Source organism: Zonotrichia leucophrys, chromosome 1 (genome assembly GCF_028769735.1).
Source record: "Zonotrichia leucophrys gambelii isolate GWCS_2022_RI chromosome 1, RI_Zleu_2.0, whole genome shotgun sequence".
Lineage (NCBI taxonomy): Eukaryota > Metazoa > Chordata > Aves > Passeriformes > Passerellidae > Zonotrichia > Zonotrichia leucophrys.
The window spans coordinates 111,390,069-111,400,176 of NC_088169.1; the positions used below are offsets into that span (position 1 = coordinate 111,390,069).

The window sequence follows — 10,108 nt, forward strand, 5'->3', positions numbered from 1 at the left end:
TTCCTGAGATCCAAAACAAAGCACATCTCACCAATGCACCTCACAGGCAGTAGCAGGACAGGCAGATCTTCCTGTTGCTCCTGGGACAGCAGGCACGTAGGGTTTGGGGTGAGAGCTTGCTCTTGGGCCAGGCCAGCCCTCCCCATGCCATACCATGCTTGTGTTGGCAGGCTCCACTTCCGTGCCGTGAAAAACACATCCCAGGCTCCCAGGAGACTTAAACACACAGGGATATCACTGAAGGGAGATGTTTCTTTCCCAGAAGGAACAGATTTCCTATGTGGGAACTCTGTCACACAGTGAGATGTGGATGCTGACCTGTTTACATTTGCACAGGGGGAAGAGGCTGTGTCTGTAATGTGTATTGCTGTAGGGATATCTTTGAGCAACACTCAGAGCCTATGTGCAGGAAAGGCCCTGCTCAAGCATCTTGGAGATGCTATTTCAGCTTAATTTGAAATAATTTCACCATTGTCTGTAGTTTCTGTTTCTCTCTCCACTGCTGCCCCCGTCTCTGGTTCCTGGCAGGAACCAGTCCTTGAGCGTTCTAGTTGAGAGCCCAGCAAGCTCCTCATGGACCCCATGGATGGCAGCTGAAGGTCTGCTCCCAGCCCCAGACAGGAGCAGCAGGTTTGCCAGTCTGGCAGGCTTCCCCCCAGCATTTTCACAAGCACTTGCTTACCTTGTTTGAGCTTCAGAGAGTTCAGTTTGGGGTGAAGGGTAGGTCAGCTCTTATCTCCTATCTACACGCGCGAATGCAACCCTTGCCGGTTCCCTCTGCAGCTCCAGCAGTTCCTGCCCGGCAGCACAGCCAGGACCACGCTCTCCCCCTCTGCTGAGGCCTTCCAGTGGGAGGCAAGCAGGGCCAAAAAACCACAAAGGTGTGCTAGGGACCCCCTACCAGCCCTGAGGAAAATCCTGAAGGTCTCTGAGCCTCCTCCTTTGCAGCCTTTGGTGCGGGTGAAGGAGCAGAGCCACAGTTCCCCCTGCCGCACTCCAGGCTGGTGAGAGGAGCTCTGGGGTGATGCTCAGGGATGGCAGGAGCTGGGTGAAGCCCCCAGAGAGGATCCTGCAAGGTCCTGTGAGATTCAGAGATTTAAAAAAACCTCACTGGCCCCCTTCTCCTTCTGGAAACTGTTTTTAGTGCATCTGAGGTGGATCCAAGAGCTTGAGCTACTGGATCTTGCAGTTTGTTTAAGCAAATATCACTTCTGTCAATTTTCCAAATGTCTGTTCACACACAGCCTGTCTTAGCATCCTGCCAGGGCCCTAAACATTCATCTGTGGAGAAATTTTCTGGAAACCTGTGCCTGCATCCCTGCCTTGCCTTCCGACCATTTAAAAACCAAACACATAAATATGAGCCCGCATGGAAATGTGAAAGAGTGCATTATCTAAAGCCTTGCAGGTGTGTGTGACTCAGGGTGCCCTGCTCAGACCACAATCACCTTGTCCTGACCACAGCACACTCAGCTCCAAGTCCAAATGGCAAATCCTACCCATATCCCTAACTGCTGGAGGCTCCACAGGACAAAGGCAGCAAAACTGTCTGGGGGTGGTGTGGGAAGGGAATGGTGGAGCAGGCAGAGACACTTGGTCCTGTGTGTTTTCTTTCCTTAAAGATAAAACCTTACCCCCAGTCAAATGAGAAATCAGGAACAATGTAGGAATTTTAAAGAGGCCCGAGCTGCCACCTGACTCAGCGTCTGGGCAGGATATTGATTAGCAAGGCCATTCTTTATTCCTCTGCTATTGTTCCAGACCAGCCTCCCCCATGACAGCAACAGGCGTGGGAACACAGCAGTTTTGGTGTTAAAAAGTGCTTTTATCACTGGGCTGAGGACAGGGGTCTCTGGGAACCAGAGATGGTTGTGTCTGATAGCCAGGGGAATGCATTCACACCGAGAACCTTATCCTGGGATTTCTGAGGTCCTGGGGCACTCCAACACTGTGCAGCACATCCCCCATCCACCATTTCCACTGAGCTGTGTTCAGGTTCTGCTGAGTTCAGAGGAAGCACCTGTGCCTGCTAATAATTCTTGGATTTCTCCTTGAGCTGCAGTGGCTGCTGTGATGGCTGTTCCTACCAGAACTTGTTTTTAAACAAGCCATGTTGAGTCCTGTAACTCATGTGGCACAGCACAGACAACAGGCCCACCACCAATGTCCTTATCCCTCCTCCTGAGCAGGTTTCTCGCCAGTTTTTTGCGGGGATTTCTTTTCAGGATGGGCTCCAGCCTGCAGTAGCCACCACAGTGATGTCAGTAGGTGAGGGCATCTCCTCCTTGTTCAACAGACCAAACAACTGTGGGTGTTACACAGCACTGCCACTTCAATTTCCCAGCTGCCTGCAGCCAACCAACAAGCCAACACAAGTCCTGACCAAGTGAGCTGACAGACACTTACACAGATTCCTGGGAGCTCCAGGCAGGAAAAAAGAAAATCTTTGGTTTCTTGGGATTTCTCAGTGCATTAAAAAGCAACACAGTTCAGTACTTGAACACTTCTGATTTGGCTGAGCAGAGGACAAGCAGTGACCAAGAGCCAGGTTTTCAGTGAGCCAAAATATTTCTGGCTGTCCAGAGAGCCATACAGTTAGCTCCTGATTTTATATTCTTTGTAGGCTTGTTCTTCATTTGCAAAAAAAAAATTTCATCTGTAACCACCTTATATATACACATGGTGGTCCTTATTTTCACCCTTAAAATAAAATTAAAAAATGGAAGTCCTTCAGGTGCTGCCTGGACAAACATCAATATACAAATTCACTTCAAAGACACCCCAGCTGAAAGGGCACAGTGCACTAGGGAGTGGATCTCCAGACACAGCCTGTGCTCTCTGCACACACAAGATATTAATTCCAGCATCTAGAAATACTCTGGAACATTGTCTGTGTAAGAATGCACACTTTGGTAATAGTGTGACTGCACCAACTTTTTCTGCAGGCTTTCATGCTCCAGTTTCATTCTTTCCACGAATTTTTCACCTTCCCAAAGTTGAAAAGCAGTCAGGAATCAGCCAAGATTCTCCTCCTCCAATCTGTGACAAATGGACAACCAAGCTAAACTTAGATGTTTAATAGCTGATGGTTCCCGTCTACAAAAAGCAGAGTTAGTGCACAAATTCTTTTTCACAGCTGATGGACGTGGTGTCTCAGGACTGACTGCCTCCCTGCCAGCTTGTACTCAGTGCCCAGCACAGAGCAAGCTTGGGAATTCTGGGCCCAGAGCTTGGCTCACTCTGCTCATGGAGACACCACAGACACAAAAGGCTGGAGCCACTTGGCTCTGCAAAAGGCAGCCCTGCTCCAGCACGGACCTGCACATCAGTCCAGAACTACACAAAGTAGCCACTGCATCAGCTCATCCATTTAGCAAAGGTGTTGATTGTGTCCTTATCCACTTATTTGGGCAACCAGGAATTGAAGAATCCATCACCTTATCCACTACCAAAAAGCAGTCCAATAAATGCAGCAGGTTACAATTTAAAGGATTTAATTTTTCCTCTCTCCCTGGGCTCAGTGGCATGGTGACACTTTCCTTGTTGACTTTGTGACCTTCTTCCTCTTCCAACCCAGTGTGCTCTCAGTCCAGCTAAAACTCACAGACTGAAGGGACCAAGAGACAGATTCTAATCTGATCCCACTGTCACCAGTAGTGTTGAACAGTCAGTGTGTTCCCTAACTATTTATTCACAGTTCAATTATGCTCTCCCAGGATGATTCAGGAGCTTGGCTGGATGAATAACAGCCCCCACAAGACAGCCTGGACAGAAACAGCCAGCATGGGGTCTGAGGGAGGAAGGGAGGCAGAGGAAAGCCAAATGGACATGAGCTGTGCCACATCAGTTGCTCTCAAGATAAGCAGAGCAGGCTCTCATCAATATTAAGACATTGTTTATTCACCTCCAGCAATAAGCCCCATGTTTGGGCAACTGTGCCTCTCTTGTCATGGAGCTGCTCACAAGAATGCTTCCTACAACCCTTTCTGTGAGGATTTAAGATTATTCTGGAGCCTGGAGTACTTAAAGAGCATTACACTTCCTCTGGCAGATCAGTAGCTCATTTTCCTGCCAGGGGTTTCCACTGCTACCTCGCTGCTTTGTCTCCTGGCCATTTTAGGTTACTCCACCACAGGAGCCCAGGCTACAGGACTCGTGCCATGGTGTCTCAGAGCAGGAGAGATGGCTCTTTGGGACAGCCTCAGAAAGCCCCTGGCACATGAAAAGAAAGATGTCAATCTGCAAGGCACTTCAGCAATTGTTCCCTGAATGGAACGGGAACTCGGAGGCAGGAATTGTCCCTGTGGAACCTGGGGACAAAGCAGCCTCTGCCAAAGGAGCCTCAGCCACAGAACAATGCTCCAGGGAAAGCAAACAAATCCAGAATGCCTGTATCCGTTTTTCAGGACTCCTTCTTACTGAGAAAAGCCAGCCATGAATAAAAGTTGATATATTTGTTTCTAACCAGGAAAACTCAAGCAACCAAAACAAAAAAGGCCACTCTGACTGATATGCACCTAGAAAAGTAAATAAGTGTTAAAAAATAGAAGATACATCCTCAATGAGTAATTTAACCCCACAAATAAGAAATGTTATTGATGCCATGGGACATATGTGCCTATGTATAACACTGCTTACCAGATACATACATGGGTAGGCACATACATTTGCACTAGTTACAATTTTGGTCATATTCTTGCTCCTTTTCAGGTCACTACCATATATTTTAAACAGTATCTGTGCTTTGGGATATGTCCCTTTATTATTTTTTTTTCTCTGTTACACTTGCAAACTACTTCATTAATTTCCTTCTTTTTACTTATTCATGATCTGTAGCAAAGCTTCCTTCTCAAACCAAGGCCACTTAACATACTGATCTGAGGATTTTTTTTTTAAATAACACAAATAATTTCTCCTTTTACAACTTTTCTTGAAATGATGAAGAAATTCTGTACATTTATATAATTTACCTGTGTAGGAGATGCTGCATTGACCTTGACCTGCTACAGACCATCTGCTCCCAACAATTTACATTCACAGCATCATTCAGGTGGGAAGGGACATCAAGAGACTTGAACTTCTTGTTCATTAATTTTATCAGCCTCCCTTTTTGACAGCAGTTCTTCCAGCAGCCCACCTTTATTTCCAGACAGACTAGGAGTCTAGCCTGATGGTGGCAAAGCTCAGGAGGGGTGTAGCTCAGAGCACAATCTGTCATCAGATGGAGCTGCTTGGAGGCTGCTCTGGGCAATACAAGAAGCCTCAAACAGGTCCAGAACTCTGAGGGCTTTGAGATGGCTCAAGGTACAGAAGTGGTGGGTTTTCTCTGCTGTGTCTCCATTCTCCTTCACTCACCTCACAACCCAGCCCAGAATGAATTTCTCCATGTTATCCACACTGACCAGGTCACCACAGTCACCACAGTTCTGCTCCAGACCTGGACATGCTGCAGGGCATTTCTGACCATCACCAGCCCAGTTCAGCCACTTGGACAGGAGGTGACAGCAGAAGACTAAAGGAAGCAGAAGGCCCAGAAATTTCCATCTTTGGAGAATTCTGACCATTACCAAGGCCAGATAATATTAATGTTGGCATCACATGAAGTTTCTTCATCTCCATCATCTTTTTTTTTCACAGCTGAACCATCCCACGGCTTTGTTGTGCTTGGAAACCAAGTGTGAGTTCCCATGCAGGCCAGCACAGAGCAGATTGCTGCACAAAACAGGGCAGACACCAGTGCACAGATCACCACCACTGACCTCTGCATGGATTCCTCTCAGGCTGGTCTATTTGCTTACACAGCTGCAGGCTCCTAGTTCGCATCACTTGGGTAGCTGAAAGATAATTTTGCGTTGTTCCTGTGCTGGAGTTTTCACATAGGTCCACTTTTCAGGGTGGAGAATGATTCTTTTTAAGTATATGAAGAAGTTTATCAAAGTAGCTTTTCTAATGCAAGAATGATCAGAGTTCTGAGAGGAGGAGGAGGAGGAGAAATTGAAAGGATTGCTCAGGTGGAAGGAAAAGTTGTGTGACCTGGATTAGAAGGAATTTGACTACAAGACTGGCTTGGATTTGTACAGACCTACCAGATAGAAATGAGAGAAGAGCTTCTCTCAAAGTATTTGGGAGAGGGTTGTGGGGAGTTCTGGAGCTCATGGGCAGCCACAGGAGCTTTAGGAGAAACACTGAAGTCAGGTTTAGATTCACCCTAGACTGTGGTACTCTGAGAGTTCTCCAGCTCTGAGGAATCTGATGGCATTAAGGCATCAGCCTCTACTCTCAAGGCAGCATTTCTCATGTTTTCCAAACAATTTGGGAACTGCAAATCGGCGCAGATTTCTCAGCTCAGTAATTGTGGTGTTGCCTCAGCATTTTTCTATCAAGATTCTTCAAAGATTCTCTCTCCGAATGCAGCCATCCATCCTCCTCCATGAAATCCCAGCCCTTACTGATTATTACCAATAAAGTTATTGATGTTGGAAATGCTGATCCAGGAAGATGAGGCTATTTAGGAACGTTTTGCCAGATGCTGGCTGAGCGATACTGCATCATTTCATGCAGCACATCACAAAACCTCCTTCTTCCCTGCTGTGTTAAATTGTTACTTTCCCTGAGGGAGAAACATGGCTCTTCACAAATCTGGCCTGAGAGGAAAGTGGGGGATGAGTGTGGGAATAGCAGACAACATCAAGGATTCCCATTTCTCTGTTCTTTGCAGCCTTGCCTTTAACCACTGCCACTCATTTTCTGAAGTGCTCTTTCAGTGGCCACATCCTGTGCTGCCTCTGGTTTGGTGACAGCACTCCTAAACACTGAGAGCACTGTCAGGAAAACCAGCTTGGGTTCCTCTTGGGCTGAAAGAACCAATTTACTGCTCTCCTTCAACAGGCAGAGGATAATTATAGGGAGTCCCTATGCCACATCACATGGGTATCACATGCAAAAACCCATATATCCTACTAATGTGCACTGCTTAGGCACCTCTGTTTCTCACACACAGAAAGATGATGAACACCCCCAACCAGGAAAAAAATTACTCATTATTTTGATAGCTATTTTTTCATATCCCAATTGAACCTGAGGGGTAGTTTTTAAGGAAAATAAATTTCACACTTCTCACCAAGAAGCCAAACAGAACTGCAAGATTCAGAACAAAACCAATGAATTTATAGGTACTTCAGCTTGTTTCAATCAAGTTTAAATATTTCTTCCTTTTCCACCATTTCAAGGAAAGCAATAAACATCAGCAAGCAAACACAATCCTGTCTGACAACACTTACTGGTCAGATTTTATCCCCAGGTCTCTGAATGAGCTCCTACAGGGGTTTTTCCACAGTGCAAGCTCATTTTAACAACATCTGTCAATCACTAAATCAAAGAGATTAAAGACATTAACCCACCAATGAAACATTTCTGTACAGGTAGCAATTTTGGGGATAGTTCTCTCTTAGGTGTCCTGTGGTCATACTCCATCTTTTACTTCACTTAGCATTAAAAACAAGAAGCTCTAGCATGCAAAGGGCCCAGTGAAAATGCAGTGCCTGGATTTATATGGAGCAGGGCACCACACTATGTATGAGCACCAAGAGAGAACTCAAATTAAATTAAATGGGAAGCTAAGTGGGGAAAGTGCTGTGTTAGGCAGGACTTCAGTGCTCAGGGAACTCCCCAGCCTGCTCCCCACTCCTTGTAGCTTTGAACATGAGTTTGTGGCCACCTGGAGAGCCAGCAGGGCTCTGTGTGGCTGTGGGGAGAAGGCAGGCACCACTTCCTTGGCTTTGTGCTGCAGGTGATTCATGCACACACACCTGTTTCCTCTGCAGCCTCTCTGCCAGACAGACAGACAGACAGGGTTCCACCAGGAAACCCAGGTGTCCAGAAAAACAATTCAGGAGATTTGAATTGACCAAATCCTTCACCCTTCCAGAAAGCAAAACTGGGTACAAACCTTTTCCAAGCTTTCCTGTGATAAGTCCTCAGGACACCATGTGCCTGTGAGAAGATTTGCCTTTATTCAGCCACACAGAAGTGCAGCATGAAGGAGCAGGGCTGCCTGCTTCTCTCACAGGGCTCATGGCACACTTGGGAAAGGAAAGCCCATTAAAAGGCATTTTCCCTGCCCCACATCACTGCTGGGCTTGTGAGCTCTTGTACACACATAGATATTTGGTCTTCTAGTACAAAATGCAGCCTTGTCATCTGCTTGGGCCAGCAGCATCCTCCTGCCCCCTTCCCCCCTATTTGCTGTGATTTACTTTACAGAAGGCTTCAGAATCCAGCCAACACACATCACAAAACTGGTGGGGAAAATCATGATTCATGAATTTTTTCAATTAATCAAGTTCTTAATTTTACCCAGGAGGTCATGCCTTGAGATTCTTTCAGACCATCACAAAAGAGAGCAAGCTGGCTGGGAGCAGTAAGCACCATCTGAGGATCCTCCCATAGTTCAGGCTGTTTACTTTTCAGTTTCACTCACTATCATCCAAGCACATGTCTCTTTTTCCCTCACATCCATTCAGCTGTTTCTTCCTGTGAAGCTGACTTCCAGGGAAAGCTCTAGAGATCCTTCAGAGCAGATTCACATCCTGATTTCTCTTCCCTCTGTGGACAAAGAATGGAGCAGGCTGAGGTCCTTCTACCCCACACTTGCTTTAGGAAGAGACATGTGCCTGTGATTCTTTCCACCTCTGCAAATTTTCCTAAAGCCCCAGGATTTGGAGCTGGGATCTTGCAGCAGCACAACTCCAGGATGGGAGAGCTGATCAGAGAGATAAAAGACATTAACTCACAAATGAAACATTTCTGTACAGGTAGCAATTCTGAGGATAGTTTTCTCTTTGGTGTCCTGTGGTCATACTTTATATTTTCCCCAGCCTTTTTTTATACTATATATTTCACCCCAGGAACTTGGTGCAGGCACTGTCACAGCTTTCTGGGGTGACAAGTCCCCCAGCAGCAGGCTAGGAACTGCTGTCATTCAGAAGTTTCTGAGAAACCATGTTGGAAGAAAAAAACCCAGGAGTTTCAACAATCTCCAGCGTTTTCCAGTCTGTGACATTGCACATGGAGGGACCTTACCCACAGAGCTGGCCCCAAGCTGTAACTATATCAAGCCACTCATGTGAGCAAGACTTTGCAGGATCTCAGCCTCAGGGGCTACCAAGAGTCCAGCAGGCCTGAGACACTGACAAAAAGGCTCTCAGGATCAAAACACCACTTACTAGAACAAAGCACGGATTAAGTGATACCAGCCCAATGAGACAGACACCAAATAAGTGCAAATAAAATGTTTCCCTGCTGTCAGAACACCATCATGGGACCTGCACGTGGCATCTCTTCCTGCAGAGGCCATGGAGAAGTGATTCCACTATCTGCCTTGGAATTGCCCCAGGAAAGCAGGCCTGCCTGGCAGCGTGGGGTGCCTAACTTCCAGACTATTAAATAACACTGCAATCAATGCAACTCAAGAATGTGCTTAATTGTAAGTAAACACCTACAGACTGTGATAAACTAGGATGCTGCATTGCTCAGTGCACTTCTTTGGCTGATTTGTTCACCAAGGCAGTACTTCAGAGGGACAGAAATCACAGAAACCTTCTAAAAGCTGCAAGGATACCTTAAATAAAGGGAAGACTGTTGCATTTAGATTAAAATTACCAAGTTTTTAAGACCCAGCTTCTTAGGGTCTTAAAAGAGATAAGGCACTCAGAGATAATGCACTCAAAGTGACTCTTTTATAAACACCTAACCTGGATGAATTAAAAGGAACATATAAACCAAGATCTTCTATCACTTGCCAATACAAGATGCATTATTGCCCCAGGCCTCAGAGAGAACTGCAGCTTTGCATTCCCGCTTTTAGTTAGGATAATGAGGAGGAGAAGGAAGAGAATTTCTGAGGTGGGCTCCTCTTCCTTTCATCTGAGAAGTGTTACTGAGCTGTGCAAAGCTCAGCGAGCTCAGTACCGCAGCGCCGGAGCTCCCAGAGACTGCACTGCTGAAAGGAGAGGTGAGTTCTGCCTCTATCCTCCCTGAAGCTGGTTAAACACTCACTTAGCAGAGGGCCCTCTGAACAAGGGATGTGGCTTTGCGCTGGGGAGAGTTG

The 10,108-nt window shown here is 46.4% G+C and overlaps 1 long non-coding RNA gene across 2 annotated transcripts in view; it reads right to left on the reverse strand.

Moving 5' to 3' along the window:
* Positions 1–6,681: 6,681 nt before the first annotated feature.
* The window catches only part of LOC135454778 (uncharacterized), a 29,692-nt gene continuing 26,265 nt past the window's right edge, over positions 6,682–10,108 (reverse strand). The window contains exon 6 of one of the 2 annotated variants that reach the window (XR_010442199.1): positions 6,682–8,604. This is a non-coding gene — a long non-coding RNA (uncharacterized LOC135454778). The remainder of the gene's footprint in view (positions 8,605–10,108) is intronic. The other variant, XR_010442198.1, reaches the window with a different exon arrangement.